The sequence below is a fragment of the Ammospiza caudacuta genome, chromosome 3 (genome assembly GCF_027887145.1).
Source record: "Ammospiza caudacuta isolate bAmmCau1 chromosome 3, bAmmCau1.pri, whole genome shotgun sequence".
NCBI classification, from domain to species: Eukaryota; Metazoa; Chordata; class Aves; order Passeriformes; family Passerellidae; genus Ammospiza; species Ammospiza caudacuta.
In genome coordinates this window covers 55,698,464-55,721,344 of record NC_080595.1, presented here as the reverse complement: position 1 = coordinate 55,721,344, position 22,881 = coordinate 55,698,464, and the positions used below count along the sequence as shown (strand labels likewise).

The 22,881-nt window shown below is 40.9% G+C and overlaps 1 protein-coding gene across 8 annotated transcripts in view; it reads left to right on the top strand.

Moving 5' to 3' along the window:
* The window catches only part of HIVEP2 (HIVEP zinc finger 2), a 136,973-nt gene that overhangs the window by 52,800 nt on the left and 61,292 nt on the right, over positions 1-22,881 (top strand). For 3 of the 8 annotated variants that reach the window (XM_058802482.1, XM_058802489.1, XM_058802488.1), the window contains exon 3: positions 8,278-8,339. The exons of 1 other annotated variant lie outside the window; for it this stretch is intronic. The gene's annotated coding sequence lies outside the window, so the exon portion shown is untranslated. Of the gene's footprint in view, positions 1-8,277; positions 8,344-9,450; positions 9,513-22,881 lie in introns of all 8 variants that reach the window. 4 more of the 8 variants (XM_058802483.1, XM_058802487.1, XM_058802490.1 and 1 more) reach the window with 2 other exon arrangements.

The following is a 22,881-nucleotide window of genomic DNA, read 5'->3' as shown; positions in this document are numbered from 1 at the left end:
GGAGTAAAAATGACAGATATAGATGTTCCCAGTGTGATTGAGGATTAAAAAAAAATCCTTAATGCTGTTTATCGTGTGGCATTGTTTGGCTGAGGGAGGCTAGCAGCTGGATCCAAATTCCTTCTCACCACTTCTTCCTGTTGGCAGGTGGCCTTCCGCACAGGCTGGGCTTGCAAACTCTCACGCGGGTCTCGCTTGTTTGAGCGCCTGCTATTGTTTTCCATTCAGGTGACAGCAGAGCGGGTTTTGTGCAAGATTCTAAGACTTGAAAAGTTTCGGAGGGAAAACAGCAGCTTTGTTTGAACTCGCCTGTGTGCTCCCTCCTCCGCATGTACTAGCCCAGAGGTCGCAGTTAATGAATGGAACCAGGCTTCCTGCAGGAGGCGGTTAACCCCTGTCTGTGCCTTTGCTGGCACAGTGCGTACAGGTGTGCTCTGGGCCATACGGGCTGTGTGCACCTCTCTGCCCCTTTCAGACAGGTGCCTGGTCCAACCATGCACTGGGGCTGAAGTAAATTTCCTCATCTGCTCTGGCTGGTTGAGTGCTGGTCAAGAATTGCATTTGGCAGAAACAGTAGGAAGAGAAGCAGCAATTAAAAAGAAGCTTGGAAAATCAAGACGGGGAGAGGAGGGAATGGAAAGGTCTTCATTGAACTGTGATTTACAAGTATACTCTTATTTTATTTTTGGGTTTGTTTTTTTCAGTTGCTTCAGTAACATTTTGGGATTCATGACAAACTGGTTATATAATGCAAAATCTGTAGAAGGTTGAGCACAAAATGTTTTGATGAATCTTGAGTCATTTGCATTAAAAATCAGTGGATTTTCCTAGGGTGTGCTTTGCAAATGTAAAGCTCCCTAACTGGTTGATGCTACTATATGTGTCATTTACCTCAGCTCTCTAGGAATCAAAATGCCTGGCTCCACAGTAATATCTTTTGGCTAATATTGACCTCATTTGCCCCCATTTTTAGGGGTATCATGTTTTAGGATAGTGATAGCATTTTGGGGTAGCTTTCATTTACAGTATTTGTGCAAAAGCTCAGCAGTACCACCTTTCCAGAAAGACTCTCCAAACCTTCAGAACATTTCCAGAAAGGGTTGCCGTTTTCTAAGAAAAAGTGTTGGCAAGTTGCCTGCCGTTTCCTGATGCTTGGCACTGAGGCCAAGGCAGAGGGATGAATTCCAAACTGGCATGTGGCAGGCTGTGTAGGTACCTCCCTGTGTGCTGTGACAGAGATGTCGCACTGGGGACAAACTTAATTTAGGTGCTGAGCCTGCAGTGAAGTCACGCCCCATGGATGCCTGGGTCTGCATGCCTACACCCTGTTGCCTTCAGCAACTAAGAGCAGGCACCAAGTTCTGCTGGCACAGCTTGAATTGAGGAATGATGATCACAGTAACTAAAGCCTTGTTTTTCCAGAAGAATGCTCATTTATTCAGTGTCCGCCTTTAAAATCTTGAAACTTTCCCTGCACAGTGGCTAACCAGATATTCATCTGCTTAGTTAAAATAATTGGGTGTTGTGAGCAAGGGATACTGCACATTGACCGAAAGTCAGAGTATTCACTGCTGCATCTTGTAATATCTCCATCGGCAAAGTTCTCCCTCCCCCAGCAAAGTGTGTTGGTGTTTCAATGTGCAGCTAGTTCCCAGTGGGCACAGCACTGTAATTACCATAGCTGGGAGGCAAAAACGGAGACTGAATCTGACACAGGAATACTGGGGCTTCATTCTGAAATCTGTTTTATGATTAAATGCTATTCTTTTCTCTTCCACCTCTCCCACCTGTTAAATCTATGACTGCCCTGTACAGCTGATGTATGTTGGGTATTTGTTGAGGGTCATGAGTTGGTATTTAATAGTCTTGGATCATTTTTACACAAAGTACTCTCAGAGCTTAAATACTCTTGAGTGTAAAGAGGTGCTCTGGGATAGAAAGAAGAGAAAAAAATTAGAAAGCTCACCTTGCCATGGCCCACTGTTTTGACGGCACTATTTTGTTTGAAGAGTGACTGTACAGAGCAGGCAGTGCTGCTCATTTGTTAGTGAAATCTCAAACACAAGTAAATATACATTATTAGTGTGAGCTGGCTATAGGTTGTAAAAATACTCTGAAATATGAGGCAAAGTGTGATTTGACATTTTCAGCGGACATGGTGTATTTTGTTTGTTTTCATTCAAAATCATCTATTATAGTCATAAATACTTTATCTCTCAAGGTGATGTTTGTGTTTCCTTAAAGTCCAGTTGAAATGAGTGAAGCAATTCCCAGATGCTTGGAAACTGCAGTTTTGGTCAGTTTGTGTGAGCAATAGCTTATATAGTTTCATTGGTTTGTTTTGGGTTTTGCTCCTTTGGGTACCGTGGAAGAAATAAAGGTTAGCCATCACTTCATTTAGACATTAGTTTTCTGTAGGGAAAAATAAGGAGTTACTCATAAACATTGCTCATATTTGTAGTGATAGACTAACAAAAGTGAAGAGGAAGAAAAAATACAAGAAAAATACAGTATAAAGAAAAGTTGGAACAGTGGAAAAAGTTGTTTCATTTTTGTGAATATAATTTTTTAAATCCACTTGGTCTAGTGAATGAAAGTCTTCCATCTTTTTGATGTTAGTGTATACAGTAATGTGAGTGAATGGAGTGAGATACACTTCAGCTCTTCCTGTGTGTTCTGTGCCTGATAACCTTGGTCCTGAGACCTCTAGTCATCAGCTCAATCCTCCTTGCAAGTGGCTAGTGTCTTTAATAGATTGTTGGAGATCCAGGACTAGGTTGTCAGAAATTTCATAGATTTATAAATGTTACCCTGGCACCAAACAGTTAATTTAAATTAAATCCATGAAATCCACCTGTTTGTTGGCACGTGGGCAGAAGAGAGAAGGAATATACTGCAGGTGAAGGCTGTGTACTGTGGCAGACAGGAAGGTGCCTCCTTTATGTCAGTAGTTTGGCACCAACTCCTGTAAACTGTGGCAAATTCTTTTCTTGTTCTCGTTCCCTGTATCTACACGGAGCAGTAGTTCTTCTAGCAATTTTTGCTCTTGGAAGTATTTCTCTTTAGTGTCACAAAGTGAGCATTTTTCCTGCAGGACCTCAAACAGCTCAACAAGTGGTGAGCTTCCAGAGACTCAGCCCAGTGTCCCTGTCCATCTGCTTGCAGCCACCAGCACTCCCTATCAGCCACTGTTCTCAGATGAAAAGCCAGACGTGCATCCTGAGGCAGGAGTGGCTAATGGACAGGGTTATCCTGGATAAAGGGATCCTGGACTCCAAGGAGACAGTGAGGGAAGAAGCTTCTTTCTAATCCAAATTACATTTTTTCTGAGTCACATGCTGGCCTTTTGCACATCCTGGCTTGGAAACTTGCTGTAAAGGAGGCAAGAAAGAGATACCTCATACTGACATCCCCAGGAGCCTTGATAATGTCAGGACACCTGATGGTACAGCGGCACTTCAAAAATGGCACTGTCATGAAGGATTTACATGATACTGCAATAGCTAATAACACAAGGGCAGTACAAGGTACTTATTCAAAATTTCTGAGGAGTTTGCCAAGTGTCTGTAGTTTCATGACATGACTTTGGCCCTCTGCCGACAGGCCTTTAGCATTGAGGAGTTTTCCAAAAACTCAACCAGTCTTTCTCTAGTATAATTACCAGTTGCTGCCCTGCTAGTTAAAATTAATAACAACTAAGTTAAAAAATTAAGTTCCTTACCAGTTATTCATTTTGTTTTCACAAACTTATTCCAGCATCCTCAAGGATGGACTCTCTTTTCTTCTTGCACACTTATTTATCCTTTTGGGTTGTGAAGTGAACGAATGTTTGGGGATTGCTCTGGGTGCTGCTTGGGACCATCTTTGTTCAGGGACAGAGGACATACAAAGTCAGTCCATGAGGTCATGACATCTTCTGTCCCTTGCTTGGGAGGTAGGACAACAATCTGCAGTGTGCAACTCCTTTCTCTCCTTCAAGGAATTCTGTTTCTTTAGACATAGGCCAGCCAGACATCCTAATCTGGAAGTTTGCAATTTGGGAATAAAAAGGGGTTATTACAACTAAGAAACAGAAAACTTATTAAACCCCCTTTCACTAACATGAAGGGAAAAGTGATAGTAACCAAATTTTCTCAGTCTAACCAAATCATGGAACATCACATTGACTAAAGAAAATAGGAGCCTTTTGAGGCTACTTTGCTGTTAGCTCTCCATTCTCCATAAAGCTCAGAGCATGCACTGATGAAATACAGCCTGTCTTTAGAAGCAGGGTAGTGATTTTCCACCCTCTTGACTCTTGACCAGGAGCTCAGTCTCATGCAAGCAGGAGCTTGCTGCTGGTTACAGAGGGAGCAAGGCTGAATATCAGAAGGTCAGATGCTCTTTTTAGTTTAGCATTTTATACCTTGATTTCTATTAAATTAGATATCAGAGTGGTATCAGAGACAAGATCACCTGGAAGAGAATGTCTCAAAGAGGTATGAAGTAGTAAAATGATGCAAATGAGCAAAAGGAGCATTATTTTAACTACTAGGAAAAAAAAATTATGGTGGAAGTCTATTCTCTTGATGGAAACTAGAGGACCTGATTAGTTGGAGCAACTAAAAAGTGAACTGGACAAAATGCTGAAAAATATACTACATAGATTTTTCTTACTTAGATACAATATGATCTAATAGACTTATGTAATTTCCTTTTTGATCTAATTTCTGGGATTCTAAGATCACCTTTTAAAAAAGGTCATTTTCTTGCCTGTCTCACTGCAAACCATCTTTATGAAATTTTTCATCAGTTTTACCACAGTAAATTACCACTGAAATTTGCAGTAATCCAGCATGATGGTATTTTGAAGACTCCAAACATTTCTCATGGCCATATCTTGCCATTGCCCCATTGTAAAATTCTCAGAATATTTGATGGGAGTTTTGCATTAAATTGCAAGGTATTTTTATCCAGCTGCTCTTTAGAGGCCCAAGTCATATCCATGTCCTATTCCCAGGGTAGCCTTCTTCCAGTTCCTTAAAGATACAATTTGGCTTTACAGGAAATAATAGTCATGCCTGCCACACTGTAACTAAAATATTCAGACACATGAATCTTTTTCTTGACTTCCTATAAAAATGTCATTTGTAGCTGTATTTTGTTTGTTCTGGTTTGACTATAGTATAAACAAGAGTTTATTAAAACATTAGCTCTAAGTTACAGTTCTTTTTTGAGACTGCCAGGTCTTACAAAAAATATTACTGAAACTGCAGGGCAAAACCACATATTAACAGAAAAATGAATAATGAGTCTGTTTTCATATGGATTTTTTAAAAAGTACAGCTTGTAGTTGAACTAAATGTACTATTTCCTCCACTTCAGTCAGGAAGCTCTCATAGGCTTTTAACAGTGCCGCCAAAAAATTAATGCTTCAGCTGTTTAACAGATATCAAAAGCCAGTTTGACAATTGTAATCTCTTCCAGGAATTCCCTTTCCCATTTTCCCTCCCTATGAAAACAGATAACAAGATGCTTATATAGTAGAAATGGAAAGTCAGAGCTATTTTATGAAGCACTGTGCATTTCTTCCAGCCTTAGGAGATGAGGCATGACATCTCCACGCCAGGGTAGGAAATGCAGGCACTCCGTTGTGTAAGTAGCATTTGCTTCAAGGATTAGCTGCTTGCCAAGATAGCACAGATTTAAATGTTTCCTAAGCCATTTCTGAGTTTTTACATAACATGGCAGTGACGGGAGAGCTGTGGAGATGGCTGGGTGGGGACTCGAAGCAGCGACCAAGGAAAGACAAAACCAAAAGAAGCAGAGAAATATGCTGCATGTGCCAGCATCAGCTGACACGGCAGAACTGAAGGCAAGGGAAAGCAGCACCAGCCAGGCTTCTCTTGGATTTCTATCCTCACTTTTAACATGCAACAAGATGAGACAAACTGAAAGGAGATGCCACTTGAACTTTTGTTCTGAAGCATCTCAAAAAGGCACTGAAACATAGACTCAAAGGTCAGAAGTGTTCCGTTTTCTGGAACAAATTCCCAGGACAGCTGTTAATACTACTCTGTCTTTTAAGGCTAATCTTTAATAGTATTCAGCGATACGTATTAAGAAATATATAGTATTACTGTGGCTGTGGTGAGGAACATTTTGTTCTTCTCTAATGACAGAAAGGAGATTCTGTGTTAGAAGAGTGAAATAATTAAAGAGGTTGCCAATAAAAAAGCCACTGTGTTTGCAGAGGGTGCCCTTGTTCAGCAAATGCCAATTAGAGAACTGTCACTTTATGTGTACCATGGGTTATTACTGCACAAACAGTTGTACAATTATGCACTGGGTCAGAAGGGCAAGTTACCTTCACCTCACAGCCATTATTTTAAAGCAAACACAAATACCAGGCACACAAACATCAGGCGTTGTGGCAGTAAAGTAATGACTCTGAAAATGCAGGTTAAAGAAAAAAGAGTCCATGTAACAAGCCTTGGCATTGTGGAAGGTAATTTTTACTGTGTCTGCATTATGTAGATTAGAAACACCATCTTTATATAATGAAGCACACACTTCTTCCACCACTTGAAATACAGTTTATATGCTGTTATGTTGTTCTGATGTTTGGAAATATAAAGAGACTATACAGAATATACATTTTTCAGTTACCTTCTTTGATACTGAAATGTTTGTAGTCCACATGCCCTTGTAAATGAGTTTGAGCACTTCCTTCTGTTGTGCTACCAATGGTCTGATGTCACCATCATCTGATGCACTCTGCTCTCAGCTCTTGTGTGGCTGTGACTGACTTTAGTAAATGGAATAAAGGACAGTTCTGCAAGTGACCTTGTGCAAGACATGTCCTTGGGTGTTTATTACTTGCACTTCTTTGTAGGTGTTCTACTTGGGATTTTATTTTGCATATTTTGCCTGAAGCTTCATTGGGTTCAAATCTAAATAGGCAGAATGAGCCGGGGATGCTGTGGCCATCCTGGGCACACACAGCATAGTCGTGCTGTATGTGGATTCATAAGTGTGGATCTAAGGCTGTCAAGTTTGCCTTCTTTTCTAATGTGGTTGCCATCTGTGCTTGTTCTGGCTTGTCTCTGGGTCGTAAGAAAGAACACAGTTCAGCGGGGATTGTGTTACCATCGGTGGCCTGAACCTTTGTGCTCGCTTGACCTCATAGCTCTAGGAAGCTCAGCTGGCAAACATAGCACAGACCTTTGTGGCAACACCCTCTGGGAGCGTGGGCAGCCACTAAGGTTACCCTGCTTCCATATATGCCGAGGTATTTTCATTGACATGCTCTTTTCACGGGTTTGAAATCACTGTGGCTTTAAAGCACCAGCTTTCCCTGAAGCGAGAGCACCGTGCTCACCCGAGGACCTGCTTGAACCCAGCATCTGCTGGGGCAGGACGGGGTGGCAGAAGTTAAATGGAGAGCGTTAGTTTGAAAAATGTTATGAGGTCACCATCCTTTAAAATTGGTTTACACAGATGGCTGTCTGGTTTGTTGCTTTGTCCTTGCTTAATAGTAACTGTTTATGGAAAAACGAATTGCTTTGCAGAAGGAGGTCCAAAAGCTCATGCTGTTGTTTCCCTCACTGGAGATCTTCATGTTTTTATGGGCATACAAAGATTTGGCCTGAAATGAAGATTAATTAGGAAGCGTAGTGAATAATTAACTGTTTGACTTATTGCTAAGCTCTACAGTCACTGGGTTAGAAATGATTTCCCCAACTGCAGGAGATAAGAGAAGGTTATTCCCGGTTTCACAATGTCCATATTGTTAGGGCTTTGTGCTGTGTGTATTCTGACATCAGCTGATACCTACGCAAGCCGGGTCCAGCTTCTCATCCAAACCACTTCCTGGGGTTTTCTCGGGTAATGGCAGTGATTCAGAAGACACCACAGTACCTCAGAAAGCCATTTTTTACACATTGCACCCAGACTGTGTGGCCATGAAGAAATGAAGTTCTTAGGAAAGAGTTTTGTTCTTAAAAATACCCCCTTTTTTTGTTTGTTCTGCATTCAGATTTAGATGTACATTGCTTGGCTTATCCTACTGACCTGTTCACAGACTCACTTTCTGTTTTGTGGAAGATGTAGGAATATGATGTACACATATGCATGAGGCAGGAGCCTGAGGCTAGTCTTCAGGCAGAGATGCTGATTTTGCATCCAAAATTGTTCCTACCTGAAAAATACTTATTAAAAAACCCAACAAAGTAATAGACAGGATTATTTAAAAAAAAAAAAATCAAATCTAAATAATGGTGCTCTGCACTTTTGCAGGACTGTCTACTTAAGAAGCTGAGAGTGAGTTAGGAACATTGATGAAGCCTCTATTCTGTGAGGTGGGTATGTGTTTTTTATTATGATTTTGAAAAAGTATAAAAAATTCAAACCATTTGCTGGAGTCCAGCCACAGAACTATTTAAGAGCTGGTAATAGAGTCCAGAAATTTTCTGCTATGGCACATGTTCCAATCAACAATTACAAATAAGGTCTTTTGCCCTTCTCTGAAGGAAGTGATGAATTTTTTCATTCTGTTAGTGTTTCAAGTGGCTCTTTTGATTTTTGATTTCTGACTAATGGAATAAGTGACTCTCACAGATACTTTCTCTCCTCTGCTCTTGCGGTGGCCTTAGATCAAAGTTTGGGGAGATAACACTCTGTAATAGGGGAGCCAGTGGATATCAAACGTGTCCACTGGATCCAGGCCAAACATAATCAGGGGCTCAGAAATGTTCTGTGTGTTTCATTACTTTTTCATATTTTAGCATTCTGTCATGGTCAGATGAACCAGCAGTCTTTTAATAAATCCCCTTCTGTATTCAGACTTGCAGCTCAGGTTTGCAGGCCCATGGGGGCTGGATTATTTGAATAAGTCTGAGAAGTGAAACTGAACATTTGTAGGTGCAGCAAGCAATTACAGGCAGCCAATCTAGTGAATCTTGTAATTTTGATAACCTTTGTTATCACAAGATGCTGCATGCAAAACCATCAGCTCTCCTTGCCCTCTGTGTGAGCAGCTCAGATGTGGACACTCAATGCTTCCTTGTGCCAAAGCTGGCTGCCCACCCCTGCTTGAGCATCCCCATTCCTGGAGAGCAGGGACATGGAGAATCTCTCTCTTGGGTTCTTGGTTATTTGCACCACTTTCCCTTTTGGCATCATGAGGTAAACCCTGTTGAGTAGGATTCTGCCTCCTTTCATGCAGATTCATGCCATTGGGATCCTGGATTTGTGGCAAGAAATAAGTCAGGATTGGAATTTTCTTTAAACTGCTGTACGTTTTTAAAAACTGATTTTGGAATAAATTGCTCTGACAATAAGTACCAAAATATGTATTGATAAAATATGAATTTATGCATGCCAGCATTTATCTCTTTTGTATCTATTCACAAATACATACCAAAAATTGACTGTAGCTCCATATGGCTCCCAATCTCTTCCCTCCCCCAGCTGTCAGCTTCTCCTCACCTGGATGACTAAATGGGAGCAGAGTGCTGGGCCATGAACTGAAGGTGGGTGTAGCAGAAAAGCTGTACTGAATGTGTTTTCTCTGGGACATCACTGTGGTTCCTCAAGTGCCTCTCAGTTTGGATGGAAAATGCATTAAAAAGGTGATGCAGTTTGGTGCCAATCTTAGTTTCACACTCTGAAAAAGGAATGAAAATACTCAGAGGATGAGTTACTTCTGTGCTGATTTCCTTTTTGGGCAGCAGTGGTTGTGTAAAAGCTATTATTGTTTTAGAAAATTTTCAGTATGGCTATCAATTAAAATAATTCATTTTTTAATCTGAAAATTTGACTGAAGTAGAGATGTCAGGCCTGCTTGTAATCGGTTCAGCAGGGCTACAGGGAAGTTGAGATACCTCCAAGACCTTCCATTTTCTGAGCATAAGCACCATTTACTTTGCTCAGTTCTGAAGTGTTCAAATTCAAAACCTTTGGTAAGATTTTTAATACATCGTTTGATTGAAATTATGCAAATCCATTGCAGTAGTGTAAAATTATGTAAGATCTTTGGGAGGGAAAGCACCCATTTCTTCTGCCCTGACGTGTCTGGAGGTGAAAGGCTCAGGTTTCCTGTGCCGCTGCAGGATGGGTGGTGGGATGGCACAACTCACTGCCCACGTGCCACTGCTCACATCGGTGTTTTGGTGCCAACCAACTCCTCAAAGCCTCCAAAATGGGAAAGTTATGATCCAGGACTAAGTGTTGTTGCCATTAAACAATGATCCCAAAGTTACCTTGGCTTCTGGTGCTGGGTGGGCAGGAACACAAGTGGGCTTCTTCTGTTGTTGATGTTTTTCGTAAGGGAGCTGAAATGATCACAGCTGATTTGGAGTTTTTTTTCCAAGATTGCTTTTTGCCGCTTCCTTTAGAAACCAAACAAGAGCCCACGGCTTTCTGTCCTGTTGGAACATTGAGTTTTGTTGTCAAATTCAGAGCAGTTAGATGAAATTTTAAAGATATCTAGAGGAATAAAAATACAAAGAAACAGCTAAGGAGGAGCAGAAGACAAAAGTGGTTGAAAGAAAATTTAGATGGCAGAAGGTTCTGAAATACTTTACCTCTCTTCTAATGGGGACAAAACCTTGACAACTCTTAAGCAGTAAGATATCTTACTTCAGAACATTTAAAATGTTGCTACAGTTTTATTTTGCATATTTTTTATGTCATGACGGTATTCCAACTCATCAACTAGCAAAATACTGTCAAACTTTAGTATTGAAGTATCTTGTTATATCACAAGGCCTATTATTTTCATTTCTCTTCATTTACACCAGGGACAAAATTTTTATATTTTATTGAACTTTTAATTTCTATCAAATCAGTATGTTTTTCTTTCAGGAAACCCCAGTAGTAAAAGTTTGAATGAGTTACAGTTTTAAATTTTTTTCAATTCCTATTGTTCAGTTTCTGTTTTAAAAATAAGTAAAACGTGCCCTCTTTTATTGTCTATAAGCCTCACAATCCCTAGAATTACGTATTTTTGAAAGCATAGGATTTCAGCACAGATAGGACTGACTTTCCATTTCTGTGAGAATGTTTACAGTTGAATGGTCTCAGGAATAAAACTGAAGCTTTTTTACGTGTATGTTTTATGAATGTAAAACTTGCACACACTCTGAGCTGTGAACCAAAACGCTTCAGTTTGAGCCAGCAGAGAGGAAGGAATTTGTCTGCTACACAGCAAAAGGAAGTATTTGCTGTGTTATTGAAGCACATGGCCTTTTGCCATCTTTGATAAAGTATTTAGGGTTGTGCACCCAAAGTCTGCTGCCCTCTTGACCCATCATTCATCACTGGCTGCAGATGAGGTAGATGAGATGCAGCTCCGTAGGAGAGCCATTGTTTCAGCCCTGCACAGTTCCTCAGAGAGCGGAAGCTGCAGACAAAGCGGCTCCCTGTGATTCACCACGCTGCTCAGCCTCCTGGTGGTTTTTCTTTTACCTGTACCTTTTCTGGTACTTCTCCTGCTCTGTGCTGGCCAAGGTGGACAGGCAGCCACGATGAAGCTGTGGGATTGATCCGCTTTCCACTCAGCTTCTACTGGGCGCAAATGAGATGAGCGTCTGGGATTTTTTTTTCTGTATTGAAAAGGAGAAGCAGATACAATTATCACAGCATTTGCCTTGGCAATGCATTCAAATTTATTCCCCTTTTAACTATTCAACACTGTTGATAGATGATGCTTAAAACGTGGAATTGCCCATAATTTTTCTAGCACACTGTGAATTGCCCAATCTTTTTTTTTTCCTCTCTGTAAGCATTTCTGGTTACAGAGATGCCAGCATTCCCAGTAAGTATGCTAAGAATGTAGAGTTATACTTTGTACTGCTAAATTAACAGACAGGAATAGTCACACCAAACCAGATTCAGCTCCCAGATGGGAAAGCGTCTCCTCTAGACCAAATTTTAATGACTTTTTTACATGAAAAATTTTCACCAGTGTAGCAGACTGCATGATTTAAAACAAATGCTATCATCTCTCTCTGTTGGTGATAGGTAACTTGTAGAAAATATAGCTTTCTTTGTGACAACCAACCAGGGCTTGGGAATGTCTGGACATTTAGGTAGGCTAACTAAGTAGGTTAACTGATCTTTTATTATCTTAAACTATTCAAATTTTAAAAGTTAATTTTTAGTTTAGCAATTTTTTTAAAGCACTAGTTTGAAGGATGTGATTCTTACTTGATTTGTTATATATGCAATCCTCTTAGCTTTTAATTCCTGTAAGTGACAGGAGAATGAGCCCTAGATGGCATAACAACAATATCAGAAGAGTTAACTTGGATTGTTGTAGGATGTGGTGTGAAATATTCTCTGAAATATTCTTAGACATTTCTGCCTCCTGACTAGGAAGGGTCCGTTCATGAGAGGATGGAATCCATGCTCTTTGGCAGTTTGCCTGTGTCAGCTGGAATATTGTAAGAGATTTTGGCCCCCTGCAAATTTTAACAATGACTGTGTTATGATGAAGTGATGCAGAAGTTTTATGATTTGTTTAAAAGAAGAGAAAGGGTCTTCCACTTCTTGTGAATGCTTGACCTAAGAGTCACTGCAGTACACAGCCAGACTTGTCCTTGGAACTCCTTTATGTTTCTGCCATGAAGTCAAGTGGGATGCGCAAATGCTGGAAGGAAAAGTTAGAAGCTGTGTACGTGGGCATTTGGACAGAAATATACAGTTTTCTGTGCTAGTACCAGACACTTTAAATATCCTACCTCCCAGTCACTGCAGCTGCTCAGCCACTGAGGAGATACTTTAGATGTCATTACTTTGTGCTGTTCTCCAGTTCATGGTATTTCTAATTTTGAGTGCACTGTATTACCCTATTTCTGTTTATAAATCTTTTAAGTGTGCACATTAAAAAAGTAATTAAATTGTCATTATAATTTATAGTATGCCTGAAGTCAATCACCTAATTAAATGGAAAAAGCAGAGAGGTAGTAGGTTCATAAGCATTTATTAAGTACTACAGTATTAATTATGCAGGACTTTTGAACCAAGCAAAAGAGGAAGGAATGGAAACACCAATCTAAAAATGCTTTCCATTGCTGGCCTTCTCAATTTAATAATGTGAGATACCCCCCAACCCCCAGCTGGCAGGACAACACTAATGCTTTCTTTTTGTTAATTTTTAATGAAATTATGATGGGTTTTTTTTATGACAACCACTTGCAGCGTTTTCCTGTAATATTTTTGAAAGCATAATTTGTCCCCATGCAAGGGCCTATAAATACATGAGTAGAATTGAAGATACATTTAGAGTTATGGTTTGGGGTGGATTGTGCAGGAGCAGACTCTTGGTCGTCACTCCTCAGCATCTCAGGCAGGGAGTGGAGCCTGTGCTGGTCCCAGTGGCTTGGGGGGCACTGGAAGAAGGGGCTGAGCCCAAAAGGGCAGGCAGGCTGTGAGTGCCGCTAGGAGAGGGCAGGGATATGTAGGGAGGGGATATGTAGGGACAGCGTGGTCGTGACAAGGTTTGCACTTTCTTTGCAGCTGTTCTCTCACCTCCAGCTGCAAATCTATGTCACTTGTCTGACAGTGGAGAGGATGGAATGCTGGCTCACCCTGCAGGGCTGGGGTCAGGAGGAGGCTCTGTAAGGTGGCAGACTGTGGGCTAAGCCCTAGAAATGGAAGTGCATTTTATCAGTGAGCTTGTGAAACAGGGCTGTCTCACTATGGCTGGCTTGTACTTTGCTGCATTAGGTGAACTGCCTGGAGCAGGCAGATGAACTAGATGCAGCAGAAGCCCTAAAGTCAGGATTTCTTCTCTTTTGCTAGGTTGTTAACAATTTTAAAACTCTGGTAACACACATACACCGAAATAAACTTGCCTGCATTCCGAGTTGTTCCCAAGATTTTAATTTCATCCTCAGTGACCTTTACACCTGAACATCAGTCATTGAAACCTCTTTTAGATAGCAGGGGGGTATAATCCATCAGCCCTGAGCCCTGGCTGCACTGAGGCAGACTGCAGGCTTTAGGGCAGAGAGAGGCTGAGCAGGCAGAGGCAGCTACTGTGAGCACTGCAGCGGTCCATGATCTCCTGCTGATCCATCGGCCTGCACTGAACACAGCCCAGCTGGTTCTTGGGAATACCAGTGCAGGCAAACATCAGGAACAAACCAGGGCAAGCCCCAGTAAGGGGTCTGACAGAATCCAGAGTATGCTTTGCAACTTAATTGGATATTGATGGTAAGGGATACAGTGGAATCCTTGAAAAGGAACACCTATGCTTTTTTACTGCAAGAACTTGTAGCAACAAAAGGTGGTTCACTAGAGATGGGGCCTTTAAAAGATCTTTAAATCACAGGTCTTTAAAAGAAAAGATGACCAAAACCCCCCTCTACTGTACAAATGGACAGGTAGAGACTTACCTACTTGGTCTGTCATTATCAAATTGATTTAACACATTTGGAACCCAAGTGCACAGTATCAGTTTATCTTGCAGTATATTAAATAGGAAGTCGTTGGCCAAACCTAATCACAACATAAGGGCAGCATCTGAAAGTTGGACCACACTTACCTGAAAACTGAAGAACCAGGTCAATAGCTCTTTTTCTGAAAGAAATTTGAGATTATGTGATTGGAATATAAATCCCCACTGAAGACCATTTTTTTTCACAGTCTTTAATAGGCTGAACTGAACTGACAGCAAAAATGACCAAAAAAAGGGCCAGACTGAATTATCAGAAGATATACTTTGTATAGGTATTATATATTTTATACAAAAAACATTGAGTCTGTTTGGCCATAAGCACTGCAGGATTGTGAACCATCTTCTTCAGTACAAGGATGAAGAGGATTGTACACTGAGGCCAGGTCCAGCAGCTGAGGTTGCAGCATCCCTTCTCCTTGTCCTGCACACCCCCTGAGTTACAGGCGTGCATGTCTTGCCAGAGGGGACCTGTGGTTACTGCTCTTAACCTGTTTATTACTGAAATTAATGTTTCAAACAGATATAATTGGGATTCCCTTTTCAACAGGCAGTGTTTTACCTTATATGGAGAAAATTAAATTATTGACACCTCTTCATCTCAGAACTCATAATAACCCTATAATGAGCACAGTCATTATGCTTCAGGTTAGCACTGCAGCAGTGTTACATAAGGAATGTAACTTGACAGTTTTCTGGGGGAAATAATTATATATATGATATATATCACACACACACACACATATATATATATATATATCAAAGATAGTGGCCTAACCAAGGTCTCAGATGACATAATACAAGTTGGGTTATATAATTCATTTTATGGCCAATAAGCCTGTCTTCTGAGCTGCATGTTAGAAAACATAATGCTTGTCTGTTTGTATCAGAGTTTATATCTCTCTCTTTAATATAGAAATTGCTCGTGCCATACTATTGTAATCTGTTTTCAGCTTCTCATGCTGGCACTAGGCAAAGGCAGTCCCAGCACTGGTGTCCTCTCTTTGTTGAAACAGTGAAAAACTAGGAAACCCAAACCTTCCACATGTTGATTCTGAAAACAAGCTGGATGAGTCTTATATTGCAGCCCTTTGAAGTAACAGTGGAGCAGAGCCATTCAGATGCACTCTGCCAATTTCCTCTAAACAGAGGAAAATATGTCCCCTCTTCATGTGTCTTCAGCACTTCAGGCATGTATTTTCATTGGGAAAATGGACTTGTTTTATGCTACAGGCAGATAATTGATTTAAAGTCCCAGATATATGATAAAATGATATGCAAAATGAATTTAAATCCACAGTTGTGGAAATTGCATTTTCTCAGGTATCAAAAGCAGCACAGGTGTTCTATCACAGATGGAGAGCTTGACCACCCCAGTCTGTGTTTTTGGGATGCTCAGACATCACTCAGAGGGATCTGTGCTGGGCACTGGCAGAGATGGGACAGTGGATGTCTGGTGGCATGTGCCTTGCACACACAGTGTGTGACTCCAGGCAGCTCAGCCAAAGACCCTCTGTGAGCACGAGGAGGTCACCAGCTTCTCCTGTGCTCCTGGACCTCCTCTGTGTTGGGAGCACAGGTGTGTCACATGTAAGAGGTGAGGGGTGTTACTTAAAAATCAAAGTATATGGGCCACGATTGCAGACCAGGAATAGCAGAAGTAGCTTTTAAGTTCCTGCTGCTGGAATTTAGTATGGCCTCAGCAGCCTCCAGATGTTCTGTGCAAATGTTTAGGTAATCTTGGTGCTGATGTGGCTTCATTCTGAGCAATCCCTAATGGGGGTGGCATAAGTTTATGGTGGGAGGTAACACTCTTGGTTGGTGTTTGGGTGGAAGTTCTCTGGAATTACAGGGCACATGCTGAAGAAGAGCAGTATTAAATTCCAGCTATTTAATTAATATCGGTATTGATCTTGTATGTGGGATTTTCTTGAGGTATCTCTTGGGAGAACAATATTAAATTTGAAAGAACAAATGCCACTAGAAAGCAGGGAGTTGTGCAATGACATATTTTTAACTTCAAACCTCATAAATTAAATTCCTAGGTAGACTTGGTGCAAATATTTAAAATCCTCTTCAGTCCACAAAATCAAAGAGCCAAAGGGCAACTTGAGTTCACAGGACTCTTCAGGAAGATGGAAAACCCAAAGTCAAGCTGAAAGTGTGCTTGAGAGAACAAATCTAGGTACATTGGGCCTGGAGAGAGCCTAAGTGAGAGCTTTGGGTGCACACATGTATCTGCAAGGGCTGGAATGAAAAGGCAAGATCTTTTCATATGTTGCTGAAGAGAAATTGGGGTGAAATACTGTGGTTAAACTACAGCAGGGAGTACTTTGCTCCAGACTGTTCAATACTGGAAAGGAGTTACTACTGTACAACATTTAGGTCAGTGGAGCAAACTGCCATGGGAAGGTGTGGGGTCAGTGACAGCTAGACTAGGTAAGTGACTATTATAGGTGGCCTAGGATGACCCTAGGTGGCTTTAGAGGCGGCTTCCATCCTAAATGTTTCTGTGATTTTTGTTCTCTTCTGATTCAACTCTTGTCAGACTGACTTGTTCTTCTGGTTGGGTTGTGAATTGTTACAGCCCTATTGGCAAAAAAGCCCTCTGCATGTAAGATAAAAATATGACCAATATTACTTTGCATTTATTGCAGATGTAAAATGCAAAATAATTATTGCATAAATTATATATTATAATACATAATACAGTGTGTTTGTGTTTGTGAATAATCTCTGGAAATTGGTATTAAAAATAAAATCTTATCAATATTTAGGCTACACTTAAAACATTTGTGTTTTTTCCTTAGAATGATACTTTTTTTCACAGGATTTTTTCCATATTTTAAAGATAGGAAATGTCTAGCATTTTAGAGAATAATCTCACACAGGAGGTGAGATGCAATCTGTGTCCCCATGACCACATGAGCTACATCTGTCCTGCTACAAATGTCTGTCGTGGTGCAAGTTTCCAGGGAAGGGTTTAGAGGACTTAAGAGATCAGTAAGCTCTGTGTGTTCATATGTATGTGCACACCCTTAAGTAATGGTGTGATAGTCTTACCCAGCAGTTACTGTAGTCAGTGGAATTTTTAATTGAAGACACAGTTCCTCTATGCCAGGTTATGTTTTCTTTCATGACACTTCATTGTTCAAAAGCAGGCTCTGGTGTTAATTAAAATTGGTGCATGGGTAAAGATTGACTTTCACCCACAGGAGCAACATGATGTATAGTTAATCACACCTGGCACGGAAGAGCATTTCTCTTTGGTCTCAATCCAGATTCCATTGACTTTTACGATATTTGGATCAAGTTTTCCAATCATGTTGCTGTGATGATCTGCAAACCCACTGAGGACTTCATTGCTCATTGCCAGGACTAGCTGTTATGAAATGGTATGAAAAGCATTGGAACATAGGTGCCAAAACCTACATCTGCCATTCAAGTTAAGAATTTCTTTGACTTGTCAGAATGAAAGAAATGAAGTAGCCCCAGCACAGTTAATTCTGACTCCATTTACTTATCCTCTTTTAATCACATTTGAAACTGCTGTGGGATTGGTGTATTAGTTAGCCATCCTTAGAGAAGAGGTGAGCAGTGTCCTAAGGTCATGCAAAGTTCATCAGGCTCTGCCTGGAGCCTCTTCCTGGGATCTTGTTATTCTCCTTGTCTCCCATGAAGTAGTCATGACAGAAAAAAATAGCTTCTTTTCTTTGAGTGCTTGCTTTTCTATCAAGAAGCAGTAAGGAGTGTAAGGAATTTATGGTGGTCACAAATGCTTTAGAACAGGGCAATAATGGTTTGAGACATAATTGACTAAATTTTTATATATCTGTTATAACTGCTTGAATCAAAAATGATGTTATTAATTTTCAGAAATGCTCGAGTAGGAATTTGAATAATTCTTTGGAGATGTAAAATTCAGTAGGGATCTGTTTTGTCCTTTTTCCCTACCTTATCACTTCTCTTAACCATTCACTGTATCTGAATTTCTGAGTGACCACTATGGTTTGTTGTGTCTTTTATTCTTTGTGAGAAGCCTTTAGCTTGATTTCTTATGTTTCTTAGTAGTAGCATTATATTTTCCTGGTAGAAACAATTTTTTGGGCCTTATGTGTTGATTCTGTTATCCAAAAGCATTTTTTGAGTCCTGTGGATTTTTCTTGTCTCCTTTCCTGGGCCAGTTTTTCCTTGGTTGGAGCTTCTACAGTCAGAGTGGCCTCTCACCATTTTTCTGGTTTTACTAATTTTTGAGCTGGAGCCCTTACATAAAATCAAACCTTGAGGGTTTAAGGGTATGAGTCTTGGTGAAATTGCCACCCTATACTCCTTAGTCTTTGCTTGCAGCTGCCCCAAAGCTCAGCTGAATGCAGCAATGAAAGCAAAGGTAGCCTAAAAACCTGTTTTTCCATTTCTGTTTCCTGGGGCAACCAGGTCTTGAAGATACCATATGTTAATATGAAACATCCTCAGAAACCAGGTTTAGCTAATCCCTGCCAGTCTCTTTAAGTCAGCCAGTCTCTTTCTGCCATTTAGTGCAATAGTATCTGTTTGAGCTGGCACCTAGCTTTGGGAACACAGGCATCAAATTTAGTGGAGGCTCTGCTCACCTGCATTATCATTTATGTTCCAAAGGTCAGTAACTTTTTCTTAAAATATATTGCTTTTTAATGAGTTTTCTGGGCATAGTAAAATAGGCAATTTAGAGAGGGATGAGTTTAGTACACTATTTGGAGTCTGCATTTTATTCTTTCTTGTCTTGACTATCACAAAATGATATTCAAGAGGGGTACTTTGTCTACAACAACATTTATGAGCTTTGAAAATTCAGGCTAAAACCTGTGTGTCTGCCCTGAAGAAATGAGTCTTCTGTCAAGTACCACATCATAGATAATTTTTATTTGGGGCTTTAAGTTCAGTAGCGTGTCTGGTAAGCTTATTTCTTCAGCTGTTACTTTAGTGATGCAGCAAGTTAAACTTTCCATCTTGCCTTTTCCATAACTCTTCATCTATGCTTCAGATCTCAGACAGTGGACAGGAATTGCAAGGGACTGCACAGCTTAAAGATGACCCTCTGCCCATGGATCATCATTGCTTACAGGCTGGAGATTACTTGTCAGAAGAGCTGTGGAAGTGCTCTGCTTCTTACTCCAGGCAAAGCCATCTGGGTTGGCTTTGGTTGAAGGTCAGTGAGGGCTTGCAGTGAATGAGGTAGAAATGTGAGCCTTCAGCCAGCATGGAACAAGTAGGGACAGAAGGACCTTCGGCTTCCATAGCTAGAGCAAGACATGCTGTCATAGCTCTTAGCCAGCAACATTTTCCTTTAAATGAGATATGCCAGGATAGCTTGGATAGCTATGAGCTTTTGTATCACATTTTCCTACATGATGCTGAGGAAAAAGTCTTGAAACCCTTATGGAAAAGGATACCAGAACCTGCCTTGTAACTGTCCTTGCAGGAGCTTTCCACTGGCCTCCGAAACCTAGCCTTTTATCTGAGATTATTCTCCAGGCTGTTGATTACATTTTTCAGAGCTGCAGTGTTCTCAGTGATGATTGCGTCAGAACTATCAGTTGTTATTTCCAGGTCCTCAATTTTCTTTTCAATCTCCTGCTGTTTTAATCCCAGACCTTCAAGCTTCCTGTCTATGGAAACCATAGTAGCCTGGAGTAAGTCCAGCCTTCCAGAAATAGGAAGTTTTGTATGTTTTAGAAAAAAAATAGATCATACTGGGTGGCCAATGGCTGCAGCTGTAGACATCGTCAAACCAAAGGCAGGTAAGCTCTTTTAACAGGCTGAAAACCATGTATGAGTATGCTGCCTGATCCTTTGCTGGTCCTCATTTCTGCTTTCTGTTAAAGTCACTTATGAAAATCACAGACAACAGTCTTAAAATCTCAAATCACTTAAATGATTGTGACCAGTAGGTCATACCATATAGCACACCTGGAAAGCAACTTTTCACATGGCTCCTGGAAGCTTACTAATAAAATTATTTTTAAAATACATCTTAAATCAGTTGTTTTCTTAAACTGCCCATATAGTACCAGGCACTTAGTTTGGCATAATTTTCCCCCATGTCTCTGCACATCATGGTCCTCTCTTCTCCATCCTGGGAGAAGGCTGTGCCTGCAGCAGGCAGCAGCACCAGGCCCACTGTCTGCTTCCCCCTTCCTGTGGCTCTGGGGAAGAGTACTTAGCCCAGGTTCAGCCTCACTGATGGGGACAGGGCCAGGTGGGTGAGCCTTCTGCAGAATGGGGGTGGAGCAGGAGCTGGAGTCAGTCATGGGAGTGCTGGAAACTTCTTTTGCTTGTGGAAATACCATAACCTTTCTGATAAGGGCACATGTGGTGAGACATTTTATCTCTGCATTTCTGCAGAAGTGCATGAGAAGGTAAGATTTCCAATGGGGGCAGAAGCCAGTATTGAAACCTTTACAAAGGACTTCTTACTCCAGTCAAATGAAGAACATGCCTGTTTTACAGATTTTTGCTGTCTCTGCTGTCTTGGCCAAAGGTATAAAGAGGCATGATCCTTGACTTCATCTCTAACACACACAAAAACTCTTCTCACTGTGGATACACTTAGAACAAACCTTTACTTTTACTGAAACACTTTTAGTGTGTTGGATGAGGGAAGATGGACCTCAGGAAAAAGCTGTGCCAGCAAATAACATAACTTTGCTGGTACGAAGGAAGGCTGTGCTGGGAACACTGTCAGTACAGTGTGCTCGGACAGCTGCACCAGCAGAGCTATCCTATTCTGGATACAGCCTTGTCTTCTGTTCCAGTTTGTCATGCATGATTTATCTTTCTGTCACCTCTTCAGAACCCTAGGCACCTCTCAGCATAAAAAGAAATTAAAACACAATACAGATGAGTCTCCTCTGTATTGGAGTCTTGACCTTTAATATATCAGGTTTTCATATTGCAGCTTTTCCAGCAAATAGGCTGTTCTACAAGAACAGAGGTGCTTTAGTGATCTGCAGAGGTCCTACCTTAGCCATGCTTCGGTTTTATTTGCTCCCATCTACCAGCTCTCAAGCTGCCTGAAATGCCTTTGAGAGGAGATAAGGTTTTCAGATTGCCTACTAGATCATGACCATGAACTCCAGTGAGGCAAAAAAATTATCATTAAAAATCAGAGAGAACAGCCTGGGAACCCAAGTGTTAGAAGGATTGCTTAATGTTTCATCCTGTTTTGCCAGTTCAATTTTTATCAGCCTTTGGGGTTTATGTTTTTCCCCTTGGTGTTCTCATTACATTTTCCTTCCCTTATTAAAGAAAGTGTTTGCACCTTACTCTGTGTCTGCACTCCTCATGAACAGACTGGTACATTGCTCCAACAGCAGCTCTGCAGTCAGACCCCTTAGATCAATAAACCATCTTTGTTGTTGAGTATACCAGACCTGAATTTTAAAGATTCGCAGTCACACTTGAAATACCTGATGTAAATTTTAAGAGGCATCTGAAAAATTGCTGTACATTGCAGTCATAAAGCTTTGCCAGTGTTACCTTTTGACCAGATCACTGCTTGATTGGATTTTGGTCTCATGTTTTTTTCTGCAACTATTCATGGTGTTGGTGTTCGTTTTTTTCTCTAAGAGACAGACAACTATGTCTTCAGAAGAACAAAACAACTGTGTCAACAGATGGGAGAGAAAATACTGTGTCTGAAATAGTGCTAGGAATAAACCATGTTAAAAATAGGTAGTCTTGCCACAAGTGTTTCTTTGGCCAATGTGGAAATCCTTCTTTCCCATACTTGCATGTTATCAAAACTGTACTAAAATCCTGCTAGAAAAGCTGCCAAATAAGCCTACAAAAACATTGCTACAACAATAACTACCCTTTTCCTGCCTAATTGTAAGAGTCATGCTAGTAAAGGAGAAAGACTGAGGAAGTAGTGCTACCATGGGAGAGTCTGAACAGTGCCAGGGACTGACCCCTGGCCAGCAGCAACTAAAACACAGCTCTTTCACTTGCGGCTATAGATTTTATTGATGTGACCTTCCTCTCCCATCCCAACAGTCCTAGCACAACACCAGAGGTTGTCAGAATTTTGCCCTTTCTTAGACGTTTCTGCATTCCTAGGCTTGGAGAAAAATAATTTTCCTGTCCCACAAAATACCCGGGGAAAACCCACAGCAGTTCAGCTGACAAGCTGGGGTTTTTTATAAGAAAACTCTTTTCCTCTCCAAAACTGGAAAGCAAACTGAACTACTCTTAAATGTGACTGTTACCTTCAGAATTACAGCTGCAGTTTAAACTTTGCATTTCTGCTTTCCATCTCTTGTCTCACTTATTTTTGCTGTTTGTCCCCTTGCTTTCAATTGTCTCTTCTGTTTTCTCAATTTATCCAGTTTTTGTGGCCAACCAGCCAGTTCAGCATTACTGTCCCAATGGCTGTAAAGAGGGCAGAGAAGCCCTTCACTAAATGA